A 21,076-nucleotide genomic window follows, 5' to 3' on the forward strand; every position below is an offset into this window, starting at 1 on the left:
ATCAAACTCCATACAATCAACAAAATGACCAAGGTTTTGATTTTCAAAAAGCGGTCCTCCAAATGCAAAAGAATCAACAAGAATTTTTCACTCAAATGCAAAAAGATAGCCAAGCAAAAGACATCACCATCAACAACATCCTAGCCCACACAAAAATGTTGGAAACTCAATTGACCCAACTAGCATCTTCAAACTCTCAAAGACAAAAGGGGCAATTACCACCTCAAAGTAATCCCCCAAGACATGAAACGGTTAGTGCTATTCACTTGAGGAGTGGTACGAGATATGAAGGGCCAAAGAAGCAAGTTGAGGATGAAGTTGTGGAAGCTAGTGACAAAGAAGAAGTTGTGCAAAACTCTAAGGAAGAAGAACCAACAAATCAAGGAGTTTCAAAGAAAAATGAAGAAAAGGCCAAGGAGAAGGAGCCCATTGTGATTAGACTTCCATTCCCGAGTCGTCAAGCTAAGCCTAAGTTTGATGACCAACTTGGAAAATTCATGGAAATTGTGAAGAATTTAGAAGTCTCGATTCCTTTCACGGAATTAATTAATCACGTGCCGGCCTATGCAAAGTACACGAAGGACATCCTTATGAAAAAGAAGTTGATCCGGAAGCTTGAAACTATCGCCTTCACTAAGGTGAGTAGTGCAATCCTTCAAGGGAGTTCACCTTCGAAACTTAAAGATCCGGGAAGCTTCTCAATACCGTGTACCATTGGCGACACCACGATCAACAAGGCTTTGTGAGATCTAGGAGCAAGTGTGAGTGTTATGCCGTATTCGGTTAGTAAAAGGCTAGATATAGGAGAGCTTAAATGTACCAACATCACACTCCAAATGGCCGATAGAACAACGAAGACACCGTTAGGGATATGGGAAGATGTTGCCGTGAGAATTGGCAAATTCTTCATCCCGGTGTACTTTGTCATTGTTGACATGGAAGAAGACTCCAATATTCCGATCATCCTAGGAAGACCTTTCTTGCACACCGCGGGTGCGGTGATAGATGTGAAGCACGGAGAGCTTACTCTAGAAGTGGGAGATGAAACCATAACTTTCAATCTTGACAAGACCATGAGAGCTCCCCGATTGCATGAACCATGCTTTATGGTTGATCACTATAGCCGGAAGGATGATAGGAAGAAGTCGAAATTCCAATGGAAAAAGATAGTTGATGATGCTCCATCAAAAGAGCAAGGAAATAGCAACAATGAGAGCTTGAAAAGCTCACCCATGACAAGTGAAGAAGATGGCCTTATTGGCCAAGACAAGAAAGAAGGAGAGTTGTCTCTATCAACTCAAGAAATTTTCAATGATCAAGTAGACGAAGTCTGCGGTCTTTGGGATGATGAGTTCGAAGGGATATTTAATCCCTATATTGGTAATGCTATGAACAAAGACCATCATGGAGAACAACAAGTGAAAAAATCTATTGAGGACCTTTATTATGATAATGAACAAGCTTTCGACTACTTCTTCAATGTGTTGAGTAACATCAACAACACCTTGAACATGCCCCCTTGACATCTCACATTGGATGAGAGTTTGGTGGAGTCCTCCCTAAACCACCATTTGTAAATATTCTAACTCCCTCACTTGCATTTCAATTATTACTTTGCATTCTTTGTCATTTTTGGATTTATATTCTTGTGCCTTGATCAAGATATTCATCATTTTGAGAGAAGTGAGGGAGGGACTTATGATTTTATTGATGTGTAGTGCTTTACCTTAGTGTGGGGATAGCAATTGTCTAGGCTATTCATGCCTTTGTAGTGCCCCCACAATGAAGAACACGAGAATTGAAAAATGAAATGATACGGGTTATGCAGCACCCACTGATGGACCTGAATCCGTGTGGTCAAGGAGGAATCCGAGCGTCGAAACGGACAATCCGCTCGTCCTGAAGAATCCGAGCGGCCTATATCACTAGACGCTCGTCTGGTAGAGCTGCTGAATAAAAAAAAAAGGGGGTCTGTAAGAGAATCCGAGCGTCCCTTCAGAAATCCGCTCGTCCCTCAACAAAGAATCCGCTCGTCTCAGAAGCAGGACGCTCGTCCTGTGGCGTCTTTTCCTTGGTCAAATATTGCAGAATCTGCCCGTCCAGACCCTTGGTCCGCTCGTCCCTGCTGTGTTTTCAAATATAACGGGTCTTTTTGACCCTCTTCCCTCATTCATTCTCATTTCTTCTATATTCAAACACTACCCATTATTCAAAAACCCCAAAAAAAAAACCTCATCCTCTCCATCAACAAAACCAAATTTCCTCAACCAAATTCAACAAAATCAAATCCAAACTTCCTCACAACAAAAATTAATCACTCCTTTTGCAACAACAAATGATTCAAACACCAAAATCTTCAACCTTTGAGTCGATTTTTAGGATACAAAACAACATTCATCCTAAATCGATTTGGGTATTAATAAAAATTGAAGATTTCAATCTTTCATTGGTATAATCAAGCAAAGGAGAATGGCAAGAACTAAAGGAGGTAACAAGGCACCCCCAAAGAAGACACTTTCCAAAAGGCAACAAGCTCTTCAAGCAAAACAATTGTCAAAGGCATTGGTAGTCCATGAGGCAAGGTTGGAGGTTCAACAAGGTCCCCCTATGGAAGCTACAACATCAACAACTCCGGTCATTGAGCAATTATCCAATTATCCGGAGGTAACTTTCACTTCCGACTCTCATAGGGAGAAATTCATTCTCTTTGCTAAGAAAACCATCATGCCTACTAAGTTTATTTGTGAAGATGCATTGTCAAAATTGGGTGTTCTTGAACAAATCAAAACCTTCTTTGAATCTATGGGATTGGGTAAATTGTTTACAATGAAGGAATTGACATACCCCTCCCTCACCTTGGAATTCTTAAGTTCTTTGAAAGTCACAAGGGTGGAGACTCGAACCAACATCGAGTTTCGTCTCGAAAATGTTGATAGACGCATAACTTATGGCGAATTGGGTAAGATATTAGGCCTTAATAATGACCCGAAATATATCAAGACTCCTATCATGTATGACCCCGCTCCTCTTTGGATGGCAATTTCCGGGAAGAAATTCGTGCGTTTTCATGATTGTCGTGCTCTCTTAGTCCACCATCCGGGTATTAGAGTATGGCATAAGGTCATTGGGAATACTTTGATAGCTAGAAATAGCACAAATCATCTTACCAAACTCGATTGTATTCTTCTTGAGTCGGCCTTGAACATAGGAAGGGAATTTACAAAGCCATACAACGCTCTAAGACTTTTGGTTGAACGATGGCTTAATGTCGATTGTGGCAAAGAAGGCACCGCTTTTATTATAAATGGAGGACTAGTTACCCATTTGGCTAAGCATTTTAACCGGGATTTCAACAAAAACAACACCTACATGTCGGTTAAAGGAGGCCATCTTGTTGATATGGACACCATGATTCACAAGTTCAAGTGGGTCAAGCACGACACTCTTGATGACAAATATGGGTGGTTAACCAATGAAGCTAGATCCTTCACCTTGCCTTCCAAAATTTCGATTGAATGTTCACCGACCGAACTACCTTCTCCCACTCTCCGAAGAGACCGAGTATATCATTCAACAACAAAGAGGCGAAATTGCCGAGCCCTCCTCCTCCATAATCACCCCACCTTACCCATTTGAATACCAAGAGTTCAAACCCAAGGATGTCGAAGTGGGAAATGATTACTTGACACTAATCATGAGGGAAATGCACAAGCAAGCTTACAATGAAAGAGTGGATGCTTACAAGGCCCAATATCCGCCCCTCCTACATCTAGCTAGGCAAGGACTTCTTGATCCGTCTTGTCCTTTGCCTAGTTGGGCGGATAGGGAAGTATTCTTTCCTAGCATTCCTAGTGGTAGTAGACCGGGTGGAGAGGAAATGGTTGTTGAAGAAAAAGGTGCTCAAGAAGAAGAGGTTCAAGAACAGGTTCAAGAAGAAGAGGTTCAAGAAGAGGAAGAGGAAAGTGAGGAAGAACAAGCAAGTAAAAGTGAGAGTGGACACGATTCCACATCTATGGAAGTTGGTGATACCTCAAGAGAGGAGGATGATGATGATGATGATGATGATGATGATGATGATGATGATGATATGATGGGTGAAGATTACCAAATTTTGGAGGCTCCTACATCCTTACACCTCCATTATGGTTTGTCTACTTCCCTTGTTTTTATTTTATCTTGATCATTTATTTTGAGGAGTCCTAGCAACATTGGAGGACTAACACCTTGGCTTCATTAAGGTGTTCATTTTTATTGTTCCCAACTTGTAAAATCCAAAATGACAATTTGTAGTTTCATGCATTGCATTCCATGTGCATGAACTACCCCGAAATTCAAGACATTAGAAATAATGTCTATTTTGGTTTGGGGAAGTCCATGCATATGCATTGGGAGCTAATTTAAATTATACTCTCCGCCATAACAAAAACACATGCATTGGGGAAGTCCATGCATATGCATTGGGAGCTAATTTCCTATCGTATTGGTCATTGAGGACAATGCCCATACTAGTGTGAGGATGGGAAATTCTAACTTGACTTTTATTCAAAATCCAAAAAAATCAAAAATTACGAAAAATCCAAAAAATTGAAAAATTGAAAACATGTTCATTTCCTTTTTATTGTAGTCTTGTATATATTGTTTTGTATATATTGTGTTTGTTCATCCTTGTTCACATTGATCGACTACGCCACATCCGAGACATGAGGATATTGAAGACCGCAAGGTATGATCTTTCCAATCTCCTTTTTCCTCTTTATGTTAATGACTATGTGGCTTTATTTTGATTGATGCGGTATAAACAATGTGATTATAGGATTGCATTTAGATTATTTGGCATATTAGTTGGTAGAAGCATATGCATTAGGATGTATATTTGTTAGTTGCATCATGGCATGTAGTTTACATGTTAGAAAAATTTTGTGAAACCGTCTACTTGGAAAGCTTGACAAGTGTATATACGCCCTAGTAGATGCTTTTTCTTCTTAAGACTTTGCTTGTTAGAATACTTGTAAAACACCCTAGGATGTGTCATGCTAGTATCCTTTGACCCATGGACTAAGGCCTAGTCAAGAGTACCTTGTGGTGTGATAACTCCTTGGCTACCGTTTATTCCAAGGTGACCCTTGAAACTATGCAACCATCATTCATCCATATTCTACCATACATTTTGTCATCAAAGGGAATGGACACAAAACAAAAATTGTTCAAAAATTTGAGTTCAAGAAATGAAAAGAAAAGAAAAGAAAAAGTTTGCAATTGCATCAAAAGAAAAGAGGAGTAACAAAAATAGACTCTTATGCTTCAAATATAAGGCACCCTCGTTACTAATTGGGTGACTTTGAAAATGTTCAAAAGAAAATGCAAAAAGTTGAAAAATTGTCAAGTATTGAAATGCCAAACATCAAAAGAAATGGCAAAAAGAAAATGTTCTCAAATGTCAAATGCCACAAGAACTTAGGAGGAAAAACAACAACAAAAGCAAACTCCCAAATGAAACTCAAATACTATTGATCCCTTTATTCATCGTATCCACTTTTGTGCATGGTAGAGAGGGGACGACCCTTCTTCTTGTCTAGGCAAGAGGGGGAATTCCACGATCCTCCAGTGTTTCTAACACCATAGGGAGTTTATTCTTGACAAAAGCATTTAACGATTGAGGACAAAGGTACCCTAGCTTGACACAACTTGGAAGTGATTTATTGGTATTCTTATAGGCTTAGTAGTTTGAAGAAATTGCATCTATGAAGGAGTGTGTACCCTTGAATTGCTTCCCCTTTAGATAGATTCCGCCACTTAGATGAGGAAAGTGGCTATTCTTTTGTAGATGCATCCATTACTTGATCTTGTGTGCTTTAATGCTTGGATGTGTCGCCATTTTGGCAAAACCCACCTTGCCTTCCAAGAAGGCATCCTACCTCATGGTTGTCTTGTTGTGAGTTGAAGGGGCGGAGTGAGACCCACTAATTGTCTCATGTCGGCTATATTAGAAGGATAGTTTAAATAAGGGTCCTAGTTTTTATCACCTCTTTACTCGGGACGAGCAAAGGTTCGGTTTGGGGATATTTGATGTGACCAATATTTGAGCATATTTAGTCCCCGAATTAGCCTCGTTCCTATGCTTTTTAGTGCATATATATTTGGGTCATTTACTATCTTTAGTCCTTTGTTTTGCATATTCTTTGAGGTTTTGTTTCCTTCGTAGGAGAGGAGTGCAAACCTTGCATTTTCATGGCAAAATAGAGCTAAATTGATCGAATCCAATGACCAACCATCAAAGAGAAGACAAGACTAGAAGGCCTTTGTACATATTATAGTAGATGGGCAATGATGAAGAAATTCTTGCATCCCCGACAAGATCCCGGAGGATTAGTGGAAGAAGAAAGTTGAAAAGAAGAAAACGGAAGGCTGGGACAAGATTCGCTCGTCCAACCAGTCGAGATGCCCGTCCAAGACTGCCAGAATCCGAGCTTCCAAACTTGAAGGCCGCTCGTCCAGCCACCTGAGAATCCGCTCGTCCCGACCCTCGGACGCCCGGATTGTGTTACAGGACAACACGTCCCCTTCTTCCCTCCAATGAAGATGCGCATATTTTTGGAAGACTAGCAAAAAGGAGACTCGCATCTTTTCTTGAGAGGAGCGATTCCTCAAGGACTTAATCGTCATTTAAGCTATTAGTAACCCTAATTTGTGCACCTAATCCCCACTATAAATACCCATTAGTCTAATTAGGTTATCATGTTCTTCTTATCAATCTTTAGTGTAGTTTATATCATTCTAATCTCTTCTTAATCTTGTAATCAACTTCTAATCAAATATTTATACAAATTTCATTTCCTTAATTTCTCTTTTGTTCATCTTTTATCTTGGGTAATTAAAGATTATTTGGGTTTATTGGGAGATTGACAACCTTCCATCAATCATCAAGTACTTCTTTTATTATTTGCATTATTATTTTGGAATCATCATTAGGTATAACTCTTTTAATCCCTTTTAATTATTGTTAATCATCTTCATTTATTCATCATGTTTTGCTTTGTTAATATGATTGACAACCTTGTTAACATGTTAAACTTGATAATGAGTGAGTAGTTTCCTTAACTAGGGTTAATGGGTAATTAGGGGAAACCAACATGGGGGATGATTCATGCTTAATTTAATATATTTTCATAAATTGTTTGCTTGCTTGTTGTGATCTCAACTTATGCACGTGTTATGTTTGATGAAATGCGAGCCTATGAATCCTTGCATTTTTTACCCATCACTTACCTTTTAAATGAGACTTGTAAGACATAAACCAACTCGAGTCTCATTAGACCATGCTGAAGGAAAAGTAGATCTATATACTAAACATATTCATATATGTTCCATTTTAATTTACTCATAAAATTAATGGTGATCTTATGCATGCAAACTTTAAACAAAATAAAGAAGAAATATTCATCCTTACATTGGAATTTCGGTTTTTAGGGCACAAGAGAGATCTCCTTCTCTCTTGTTCTTGTGCTTTCCTTTATGGATGAACAAAGACCCAAGTATAGGATCTCTCCCAAGGATTAATACCCAAAGCACACTCTTAATTAAAATTAATATTATAAATACTAGTACAATATTAATCTTGTAGAAAAATTGACCCAAAAATATTATAGGACACTTAATATTTTCGGTTTATGGGAGGAGGAAGAAGGAAGCTTTTTATCTCTCTAAAACTCAAATTTTAGATGAATGAAGAATGAATACTACAACAACCATGTTATGTATTGTTTATCAAAATATAAGGCAAAAAAACCCCTTTGATTTTCCTATGGAAAACCGGGTAAGGGAAGAGGAGGGAAGAAAAGAGTGAGCCAATGCATGCAAGAGTTTATCTTCACAATGTAAACTAGGTTGCATGGCTAGTCTATTAGGGAAATGATTGTGTTTTCCATTAGCATAATCAAACACAATATTAGCCTAATCCTCCTCTTTATTTTCGGCACATATGGATAATATGGAATCCATTTTATTTTTGTCAATTGTCAATATGTCACATGTCATATGTTACATAAATTTGTTATGTATTTTTAACATATTAAAAATCAACGTATTAATAAAAATACGTCATATACAAAAATCGACTTAGTAATTCATAATTACTTGTACCAAAATATTTTACCAATTATAAATCACAACAATTTGTATTTATAATAATTCATTCAAATTTAATTGTTTTCTTAAACAATAATTTCATCTGAGTAATGATACAATTCGATTACTCAGACCGCATCTTATTTTAATCAATTTCAATGAGATACGTAAATATTACTTCCAAAAACCGTCCGTCAATTTTAAATAACTTAATTGACTCGTAACGTTATACGATCAATTAAATGATCAATTAAGAGTGTTGCCCTATAGGTATGACCTAGGGGATCAACTGATCACCACCGTCGCACGACAGTAATGTCAAACTCTAGTCAGCCAATCATTACCGATATGTGTGGACCAGTTGACAGTAAAATATTACTTCCCAATTGTATTCTTTATAATGAGACTTAAACATGTGATCATCATGATCAACAGTCGTGATCGCATTATTGTCGGAGGATACATATTCCAACAATCTCCCACTTGTCCTCGACAAGTGTGCGTCACCAATTCTCTTGTCCTATTACTATCTCCCACTCAATGCAAGGTGTCTTTCAGGTCGTACTTGCAAGTGATCATATCGAGAGTGGTTTCCTCGATCTGGAGAATAACTGATTGACCGGATTTATCCACCATGGATACATTCCGAACGTGGCCACGCATTTCCGGTTTATTCTTTGCCGAGTGGCCCCGAGATATTGTTATAACCCTGACTAGGGGTGGACAATTCCTATCGCACTCATTCCCTTCAACTAGCCACAACCATCATAACCCAAAATATGCCCATTTGACCCCATTTACGAAGGTCGTAGTAACACAAATCAAAGTTAATCTGAAACTGTGCCATCTTAGGCGAATAGTCTTTAGTCAAAAGAATCGACTCATTTGAATACTATAGCAGCTCTCGCCTCGACCAGGCTATATAAATTTGCCAGAACTCTATAAGCGGTCATAAGGCCCGACAAAATATTCCTAACAGTCTGCCTATGTGATGGACTAGTCATCTCACATGACTCTATGGCACTTGAACTTGCCATCAATCGCATCACACTCTAGTTACTTCGAGACGTCACCTCATGTAAGTAACTATGGGCAAATACAATGCTAATCCATGTTCACTTAAACGGGGTTCAATTTGTCTCTACAACCCGTTGGATGTAACAAAGTATAAAGTGAGTTAATAATAACTCAAACGACAAATGTCGACATCACACTCGGGTAGTCAATACCATATTACAACCTTGTGATGCTTATCGTAAGTGTAAACACTTATTGATTGCAATAGAAGTTTAACATGCCATGTGTCCATGTGTTCAAACTTCTTATACTTGCATTTTCCTTTACATTCATGTTCTCTCACATAGCATGAACCTTACCAAGTACACATCAAGGTTCCCGACCTTGGTTTCGGTTCTATATCTTGAAAGAACTTCGTTATCGATTATCACATAACGAACGAATTTGTGGTGGATGATATAACTTGTACCGATCAAGTACTCCATTCACACACAATGCACTAGGTATATGTTTTGCAGAGTCTTGCAACAATTTGTCAAGATGATTGACCTAGCACTTCTCACAAGTCCTAGCATATTAGGAAAGATTAGTTTTGAGCAACTTCTTATTCAACTAAGTATCTTTCCAAAACTTCTTATTTCTCTTTCTAGCTTGAAAGGTTTAGGATTCTCATAAATCCTTGCATGTGCTCGGATTTTCATTTATATGTGCAACCTCTTGTCACATAACAGAGCATTCTGTCAAACACCGAAATCGCTCATCGAATTCTTCTCGAGAATTCATGACGTCTCTACTATGGCTTACCAATGATTCATCATGCTCTTATGCATATGATTTATAATTGGACATGTGCATGATTATTCTAATGGCGGAAACATTAGTAACTTATAATCATGAGATCAACCGTTCTTAGGTTCAATGAACGACCATGACTGCTAATGGCAATTCCATTTTCATCTACATGAATAACCTATGTGTATGTTGATACGACGTGTATCTCTTAATACTAATCCAATACATCTTGATGTAATTGGATTCATCATAGTCCTAATTCATCCAGAATTGAAAACTCAAATACTTCTTTGTGAAAGAAGATATTAGCTCGTCATTCCTAATGAGTAATGAGTTGTAAACATTCAGAGGATGATAGCTCCCACTAAATTCCATGTCTTCACATGATAATTTCTAAACTCCCACTTAATTCCACATGTTTCGAAATTTATTACTTAATCGAAAACATTTCAAAATTGGAATGTAAATTGCATTGCCAAGTTGTTAAGATAAACCATATATGTTCCCATCATATCCATTCAAAATACTAATTTTGAAGTGGTCTCATCTTAACCTTATTAAAAGAGATTTTAATCTCTAACTCACACATGCATAATGATGTGAAGCAAAAGTCATTATTCAAATATAAATAATATCCAGAACACGTCCTTCGAAAAATCCCTTTCAGAAGGAGGTTTAACCAATTCATTTTCATAATCAGGTTAAGTAATGATATCTGTGTGGTTAAAACTTGGCTATTGAAGATATCGGTATATCAATCCTTGCAACTCGTTTATAACTAGTATGTTATTTTGACTCATTTAGGCTCTTAAGTAAATCTCAAGGTTTGAAACTATTGGTCAAAATTTTTCATAAACTAGTCAAAACTCTTGTTAAGACTTTACATTAGTCATTTTGTTCCAAAATTATCTTTTGGTCTCCTCGTGTAGTTATCTTGAGAACATACTCTTATTATTACTTCACTTGGTCTCTTTAGTCATATAGAACTTACTTGAAACCATAGATCTCATCTATTGGGTATACTATTTAAATAGATATACCTTCATTCAAATCATTCTCTCTTGCGTAGATCTCATTTACACAAGTACACAAATATATCTTGCCTCGTGTGTTGTGTCCTCATTTTTCTCCCACTCTATCTTTAGAATAAATACACTATAGATTCAAAGATAGCATATGAGACACAAATAATGAATTTGAAGTATAAGGAGAACTATCTCATAGGTTGACTAATAGTTTTAGATTTCGTAAGTGTACTTGGTGATTGACATTCCTTTAAGAGAGTTCATAGACTCAAAATCACTTTATAAATGATCATACACAAGCCTTAAGCATGTGGACATATAATGAATCCCGTCATTATAGTTGTCTATTAGATCACTTTAAGTGAATAATCATATGTTTCTAAGAGCAAGCATTTAAATACGAATTTTAGAACAAAGGATAAAGTAATGAAACGGGTGACTTGGGTTGCAAACCAAGTCACCATTATCCAAAATACAACCAATTATCCAAAATACCTTTTCATGTCGAACACGGAAAATTAAGGTTCTAAAAATCCAAAACATAATTTAAAATAAGACAATAAAAAAGCGAAGCTCCATGAAAGCTATTCCTAGCTTCTTGATGGTTTCTCGTGATTGCTTTTCCTTTCCCTTGTCTTTGCTTGGTGGAGGCCCTATTTACAATAAAAAGGGAGATACATTATCACAACTTTGTATCACAATACCATAGTTGAATTAGAAACATAAAAGAAAGGATAGTCATTTACCTACTGGAGTAATCTTTCCAGCCTTAATATCACCAAGGTATTTGGAACAATTTCTTTTCCAATGTCCCATACCATTACAATAATGGCATTTATCAGGAGGACCCTTCTTGATTTTTGAAGTGCTAGCATCATTAGCCTTAGCTTTGGTGAAAGTGGGAGCTTGCTTCTTACCCTTCCTCCCATTCTTTTTGAATTTCCTCTTACTCTTAGTGCTTATGTTAAGCACATCCTTTGGAGGGTTCACATTTAACCCCATGTCCCTCTCGGCTTGCACAAGTAACTTGTGCAATTCTTCAAGAGACACATCCTTGTCTTGCATGTTAAAATTCACCCGGAATTGAACATATGCTTTGACTTTGGACAAGGAGTGTAGAATCCTATCTACAATGAGTTCTTTGGGGATTTCAACCTTTTGAATTTTCAAGGTCTCGACAAGCTCCATAAGTTTGAGCACATGAGGGCTAACCTTTTGGCCCTCTTTGAAGTCGAGATCAAAGAATGCCGCGGCCGCCTCATATTGGACGATCCGCGGAGTTTGTGAAAACATTGTCACAAGCTTGGAGTAAATCTCATTAGCGTTGCCCATTTTAAAGGCTCTTCTTTGGAGATCCGCCTCCATTGCAAATATCAAGACATTTTTCATTGCGGCGGACTCCTTTTGGTAAGCCTCATATGCTTCCCTAGTGGCGGCGGTCGACCTAGTAGTAGGTTCGGGTGGAGAGGCCTCGGTAAGGTAACGAAGCTTGTCGTCACCTTGGGCGGCTAATTTGAGTTGGGCATCCCAATCGGAGAAATTTGACCCATTCTTTTCAAGTTTACATCGATCCATGAAGGATCGGAGCCATGATGAATTAGCGAGAGGCATGGCATTAGGGGTTGGTGTTCCATTTGTTATGAGAAAAAGAAGTGGTCTACAAAACAAAATAGAAGGAGTAAAACAAATGTCGTTTTAATAATAATACTCGTAAAAATTTATAATTTAAACAAGTTTTATACATTTTTCTAGTGACCTCTACCCAACTAGATAAATGATTCCAAGACCCAAATTCATATCAACTTAGGCACGGGATAGCCGATGGAACCCTTATTAATATAACTCGGTGGATTAACGTTTAATCGATTCTACTTTTAGAACTCTTGGTCGATAAAATTACTCTAATGTTTATCTATAGCCCGGAACACATGCGACTACGGTCACGAATACTTCCGTTGAGGTCAATCCAAATTTCGAATAAATGTGTCCATGATCCAAATTCACATTAATTTGGGCACGGGATGGCCAATGAAACCCTCATCAACACGAATTCGGTGGATAGACATTCATCACCCACTTCCCCTACGTAACAAGGTTTGTACCCCGGGATGGCCGAGTGCACTCCCTCGCGAAATAGGTTTTCATGGTTTCTACTATTTGGTAAGGCTATGTCTCAATTAATTGTTTTAGCGAGAGGTCATGTCAATTTATTATCTATCACGTTTTAAGTGAACTAAAGCGGTGAACTACGATAATTGTAATTGACACGGTCGATGAACTCGATTAGATGATGATGCATGTTTTAGTTATGGCGATTTAGCGATGCATGTGACATATAAATAAAATGCAAAACATAATAATAAATCCTAGTATGGCCTTCCTAAAATAGAAAAACTATTTAACTATTACATATTCGGAAACCAACTCCATTGGTCCCTTGAACTTCGGTTATGGCACGCATCTCGAGGTAACACCGTCTTTATGTATCGCCATCTTGAAGAAAACCGTCTTGGGGAACTCCGAGATAAATTAAATTACATACCAAATTACATAATTTCCTATTATACATTTGTAACTAAAATAAAATAAATCTATTAAATTACAAAACGGTGATACGAGATCACAATAAATTACAACCGAATCGATATTCCCATACATTTCGGGTAATACCAATTAAAAACTAAGGCCATACTAAGTAAAATTACATAATTCAAAATTACATAAATAAAATTATGACAATCATAAAGAAAATGCAGCATTATAATATGTATGAACATGCCCAATTTTATGCTAAATCGCCTTTAAATAGCCAATATCTTATATTACTCGGTTTTTACGGATTTGCGTGATTTCAACATTTTATAATCACAAAAATTACATAAATTCATATTTATGCATAAGTTAATTACCCTAACCTCTTAGGACTCAAAATTTAGTCTTCACTAATTATTTGACCATAATTAACTCATATTTCTAAAAATTGTTCATTAATGGACTTAAAATTATAAAAATAAGCTATAAACTTCAAATAAATCACAAAATTTCAAATAAATTCAAAATTTGAAATTTAAACTCATGAACATTCTGGAAAAATACCATGACACTCATAATATTCAAAAACTTAGGTTAAAAATTTCGAAATTTATCCGGAAAAACAATGTTGCGGTTTATCGGTTTAAATAAATAATCATAAAAACATGAGAAAAATTATATTCACTTACTTTTCAATTTTAGATCTGAAAAAGATAATAAAATGCAACATTGGACGTTTTTCCTTAGTCATGGAGTATGTTTTATTAATATTTCACTAATTAAGTCACTATTCATGCCATTTTCCTTCAAAAATCCATAAATCATGCAAAAAGACTTCAATATAGCCTATTATTTTACACACATCTTGTAAAATTGCATGTGACAACATACTAAATTTCTATGACCAGATTCGAAATTTATCTCATATTAACCTATTTTTCACTTAAATCCGATTTTAACAATGAAAAATCCATATTTCGAGCATAAGAAGTCCAAAAATTATGAAACTTTACAAGTCATCTCAAAATAATATATGTGACAACATATCCAAAAATCACTGGAAAATTCGAAGTTTAGCTAATTTTAGTCCGAAAATGACATTTTTACTCATAAAATCATATTTTAATGCCATTATTATGTAATGTGAACAATAAAAATCCATAAAATAGCCAAAATATCCTAAAAACATTTTAGGATCAGAAACTTTAACATGCAAAAATTAATTTTGTGATATATCATAATAACACAAATTATACAAGTTTTATATGTTAATCTTTATAACTCGGAAAAACTTTTAACCGATTTTCATGCAAACAACCATGGCTCTTGATACCGATTGAAGGAAAAGTAGATCTATATACTAAATATATTCATATATGTTCCATTTTAATTTACTCATAAAATTAATGGTGATCTTATTCATGCAAACTTTAAACAAAATAAAGAAGAAATATTCATCTTTACATTGGAATTTCGGTTTTTAGGGCACAAGAGAGATCTCCTTCTCTCTTGTTCTTGTGCTTTCCTTTATGGATGAACAAAGACCCAAGTATAGGATCTATCCCAAGGATTAATACCCAAAGCACACTCTTAATTAAAATTAATATTATAAATACTAGTACAATATTAATCTTGTAGAAAAATTGACCCAAAAATATTATAGGACACTTAATATTTTCGGTTTATGGGAGGAGGAAGAAGGAAGCTTTTTATCTCTCTAAAACTCAAATTTTAGATGAATGAAGAATGAATACTACAACAACCATGTTATGTATTGTTTATCAAAATATAAGGCAAAAAAACCCCTTTGATTTTCCTATGGAAAACCGGGTAAGGGAAGAGGAGGGAAGAAAAGAGTGAGCCAATGCATGCAAGAGTTTATCTTCACAATGTAAACTAGGTTGCATGGCTAGTCTATTAGGGAAATGATTGTGTTTTCCATTAGCATAATCAAACACAATATTAGCCTAATCCTCCTCTTTATTTTCGGCACATATGGATAATATGGAATCCATTTTATTTTTGTCAATTGTCAATATGTCACATGTCATATGTTACATAAATTTGTTATGTATTTTTAACATATTAAAAATCAACGTATTAATAAAAATACGTCATATACAAAAATCGACTTAGTAATTCATAATTACTTGTACCAAAATATTTTACCAATTATAAATCACAACAATTTGTATTTATAATAATTCATTCAAATTTAATTGTTTCCTTAAACAATAATTTCATCTGAGTAATGATACAATTCGATTACTCAGACCGCATCTTATTTTAATAAATTTCAATGAGATACGTAAATATTACTTCCAAAAATCGTCCGTCAATTTTAAATAATTTAATTGACTCGTAACGTTATACGATCAATTAAATGATCAAATAAGAGTGTTGCCCTATAGGTATGACCTAGGGGATCAACTGATCACCACCGTCGCACGACAGTAATGTCAAACTCTAGTCAGCCAATCATTACCGATATGTGTGGACCAGTTGACAGTAAAATATTACTTCCCAATTGTATTCTTTATAATGAGACTTAAACATGTGATCATCATGATCAACAGTCGTGATCGCATTATTGTCGGAGGACACATATTCCAACACATGCATATAGTTGAGTAGGGAGGATTAAGTCGACTTGTAGTGTTGTACAAACTAATCGATTCGGCTCCGGGACCCAAACCTTCCTAGGATTGTAAGATATAAACCAACTCGATCCTATCACAACAATAATTGCTTGCTTATAATTTGAGAATATGTTTGTATGATCAATTCTCATGAATCCCCTATGACCCCATGATACCCTAGTGCTTTTAATCAATTGTTTACATCTCATTTTAGTCATCTTGCTTGTTTACTTTACTTGTTATTTAGTTTAGTGATCTTCTTATCTCAACCCAAATTGTGACACCTCTATACACCGCTACTTGCAATCGAAAATCCTACATCGATACCCGTCCCTTGGGATCCGACCTTTACTTACCTCTTTACTAATAGTAGAGTTGTTTGTGAAGTTATAAATATTGTTTTGGTCTAGGTGCTCCTAGCGACAAGTAACCGAAATCTAAGCTCAAAGCGGACCGACCACATGGACGTCTCTAGACTTTTCATATACATACAAGATATCTTCTAGAATGTTCTAGGTTTCTCTACATACACCTAGAACATTCATGTCTCTTCTAGACCCTTCTATACTCTTCTAGACTATTCTAGTATGTACATGAGTATTCTAGAACATTCTTGATATTTCTACATTATTCTAGAACATTCGAGATACTTCTAGAATATTCTGGACACTTCTAGAACATTCTGCAAAAGTCTCACACTTTAACAGCTATATTTCCTTGAAATGCTTGCCTTTGTATAAATGACCGTATTCTTATCTTTTATATTATTTATTCATTTCACATGAATAGTTGAGTCTTTATTATGCTAATGATGATCGGTCTTGTTCCATCTCATTTAATTGCCATATTTAAATATAAACTTGATGTTCATGTCTTTCGTAAGTATCTTACATGATTTATTAATTGAGTTCTTTGTTATGTTCATTTTGACATTTTGTGGCTGGGAGAACTTTGAGTTACTCCCCACTTATTGTGGCTTTCATGTTTACATGAATGACAGGTTTGTGAAGATGCTTTTGTGGGGTTTAGACATGTGAGCTAGCGAGCACCTTGGACTAGTAGTCGGTTTATTAGGATTGCTTAGACTCATCTTTTATCGTATTGTCATTCGAGAGATATATTTTCCCTCATCTTTGACTATCACGTTTGTATAAACTTAACTTTATTTCCGCATTCTTTATTTCTGTTTTAGGTTTCATTGAACCCGCGCTTTAAATTTTAAAATGCTTCAAAAATTTCCTAAAATTCCGCATTTTCTTATTGTACTTTCTTATAGCTTTATCGCGGGGGTTTCACATAAACCATCTATTACTAATGTACAACATTGATTAGCTCAGCAATCGTAAGTTATATGACCCATGTGAGCCCTGAGTGTTGGGCCAATTTATTTTGCTCTTGGTTCACATTTTGGACTAAGTTCAGTTAACTTTTACCTATTTTCAAATAATATTTTTTGTGCTCAATTGACATACTTGCCCGCCATGTTAACCCCTAGATTTGGGCAATTAGGAAAACCATTCCTCCTTTAAAATCCTTCCCTTTTTATTTTATTGTCTTGCCATTTTTACATGCTCCAATTTAAACTATAGAAAGGGCCTCATTATCTCTTTTACGGCTTCTCTCAGTTTTTCTCTTCATATTTGCGGTGTTTGGGTGGTCCTCATTCTGCAAGAGGCGCAGACGTCATGTAATCCTAGAGATTGAATGTCGTTGAGTCCCTGTGTACCAGTGCAGGGGATAATAAACTTTAGGACAATGATTTCGTTCACGTCACGACATTTCTCGCACACAATTTAGATAAGACTATTTCATTTAATTACTTATCTTATTCTTATTCTCCGATTTTTTCAAATTTTAACTTTTCTATGATTTATTTTATGCTATTAGTAATATTTCCTACAGTTTTCGATCTACGAGTACAAGATTGTACGATGTTTGACTCTAGTGGTTTTTTGATCGATTTTAGCAGAAATATTCATTTTTGTGGAAAAGTTCTAATTTTTTTTTTTGGGCGATGAGAATTATGTTATTGATTATTTACGTTTGTTCACATAGATTATTTACTTAAGAAGTTGCTATGGTTAAATGTTGAGAGAATTTTATTATGTGATTGTTGCTAAGAATTTAGTTTATATTTTGTCTTGAACTTTTGATAGAAAAGACGATTATCCGATTATTGTGAATTATGGAATAAAATTGATGGAAAGTATTATGATATTGTATTAACCGAGTTTTCAAATAACAAGTTTCAAGATTTGACCAATTATTTTAAATATCGATTAAACGAGTCATTTACTCATTTTTATTTTGGAAGTATGAGAAATTTTTTAATTTGGTCAATGTTATCTGGTAGGTGATTATTACTATATTTATATGTGGTTTAATGAATGTTTATTATTGTATTTATCAATAATGTCAATGCACTTTGAAAATGCTTAAAGAGTAATGTTTGTTTCAATATTGATCTTATCACCATATTTATTTGGCTTTGATATTTGATGTGTTGAGAACATTTGGAGTTTTTGGTTTGGCGTGTGATTTTTGATCACTATTGAATTAGTGACATAGTCATAACATTTTATCACATCTACTAGTTGTAAATATAGTGAAGGTATATAATTTGAGACATATATTATTTATTGGATACTCCTCTTACTTGAAGGGTACGTTAAAGCAAGATGATTATTTTTTTGAGCAAAGACCATGCTGATTATTTATTATTATATATTTTATGGGAGTGCAATACTATCGAGATAATTTCCAAAGCAGACTATTATTATTATATTATATTAGATACCACGAGTATGGAATCAACATGATCGAAGAGTTATTGCGATATATACTATATGCTTATATTGTTCAAGCCGCCTATGCCTCATACTCTATTATTTTGCGATGAAACGAGTTTTAGCTAAAAGCTAAAAACAAAAGTTTGCTGAGAGTGTGATATATATTTGATATTTGAGATATGGTCTTTAAGACACATGATTTTCCATCATGATGGTGTTCTTTCTTTGAATATTCTTAAAGTGATATCACATATCCGTTTATGAAAAAGCTGGCAGCAAGTACGTATTTAAATTGTGAGAATTGAATCGTCGAGGAAAATGAGACTTATTCCCCATATGATAGCCATCGCAGTGGAAACGCATCTTCAAAGATTGGAGATCCCATGAAAAAAGTTCAACGAGTAATAACGAAGCTGTGGGTGGGCAAATTATTAAGGAGAGCACAATTTTGTTTGGCGCATATTTTTGGTCCGCGTCTCATTCCTATGGCGAAGTGTGATATTGTGTTTAGTGAGGTGCTTTCGTTGATTTTGAGTTGGTTGTGACGGTTTAAGGTTGAGCATTGACTCTTAATGAATCCGAATGCATAAATTTTTGCGGGGTAGATGTCCGACCTACCCTTGGAGGACTCACCTAGTGAGTGTTCTTAGTGTGGTCGCTATTATTGGACGTGGGCAACTCCCTAGTGGCACTCATGATACAAGATACATGCGCATGACCATTAACGCGCACCACTGATAGAACCCGATCGATTGCTTGTACCGTGTGTGTGTGTGGTGAGTCCAAGCTTTATCTAAGGAGCCTAGTTCAAAGTATTTATTCTATTATGATTCTTTGGAGTGCAAGCTCACTTGCACTAAGTGTTGGTTCAAACCCGAAAGGTACCTACACCTATTACACGATATTGTATGCTCGTTATTATTGTTTTTATAAAAAAAAAAATTTCTTTGTTTTTTGGATTACTAAATCTTATTTATTTATAATTTAAAATGTTTTCAAATTCTTAAATCATCTCCGGGATTGTTGGAAAAAAACTTTGACTTATAAATTTAATTGTGAGTTTTAATATTTGACCAAGTAATAATTCAAATAGTTTTATTGAGGCATTTACTCTATCTATTTTTATGAGTTACAAAGAATATTAAACTTAGTCTATGCTATTTATTTTGGTGGGAGAATGGATGATTAATTCCAATATTAATTTATTTGTTTTTCGTGTGGGTCAGCTACGTTGCTAATGAAAGTTTGGTGCAACGTTACAAATTGTGAAGCTACTACTAAATGGTTAATGCTCTTCTTACATATAAAATTTGGTTGTTCTTATGGCATCTATACTAAATAACAAAATATTTGTGGTAATATGATCTTGAAGGGCGTATAACTATTCTTATACATTGCTAAATTATACAAACCTTTCAACTATATTTTATATTACTTCGCCTCTTATATATATTGAAATTATTTAAGTATGTTAAACTATTTTACTAATTGTATTACATATCGAGGATTGGGCGATCGTCGGTTCGGGGGCTCCTCTTGCTGCTACTGAAGTTGTCCAACGGGTTTTCGTATCTTGGGAGAGTAACGCATTATTGGGTAAACAGTGTATTGGAGGCGTTATCTCTCTTAGGAAAGCGCCTAGTGCGATTCGACCCAGACTACATTTTTTCTCTTTACTCTCTTTTATTATTGTTATTTATTTTGTATCTTTATATTATTATTATACATTATTGTTATAATATTATTTCCGCTACTATAATAGTCCATTTTTTCTAACATCAGCATCATCAGGCGTGTTTTTATCATCAATCACCTCTACCAAATCTTCGGAATCATATTAGTTTTTTTTTTTGGAGACAAGAAGCAGGACTAATCGAAACTAAACAAACAAAACAACAAAAGGGAACTAAGAAACATAAAACGGGACAATACGAGGTCTTGCAAAAACTCCCGCATCATCCTGAATCAAGCGAAAAAGACGACTGAATCATATTAGTATTGAAGACTAAAAAAACAAAGAATAAAGAAAATTTAGGTAGTTGTGTTGTATAGATAAATTAGTTGCTTGTTCCAACTTTGTATGTGTAAACTAGTTCTATTACCCGTGAAATTCACAGGGTTTTTATGGTTGATGTGTTTGAGATGGTCATGTTTGATT

This window comes from Silene latifolia, chromosome 9, assembly GCF_048544455.1.
Source record: "Silene latifolia isolate original U9 population chromosome 9, ASM4854445v1, whole genome shotgun sequence".
Lineage (NCBI taxonomy): Eukaryota > Viridiplantae > Streptophyta > Magnoliopsida > Caryophyllales > Caryophyllaceae > Silene > Silene latifolia.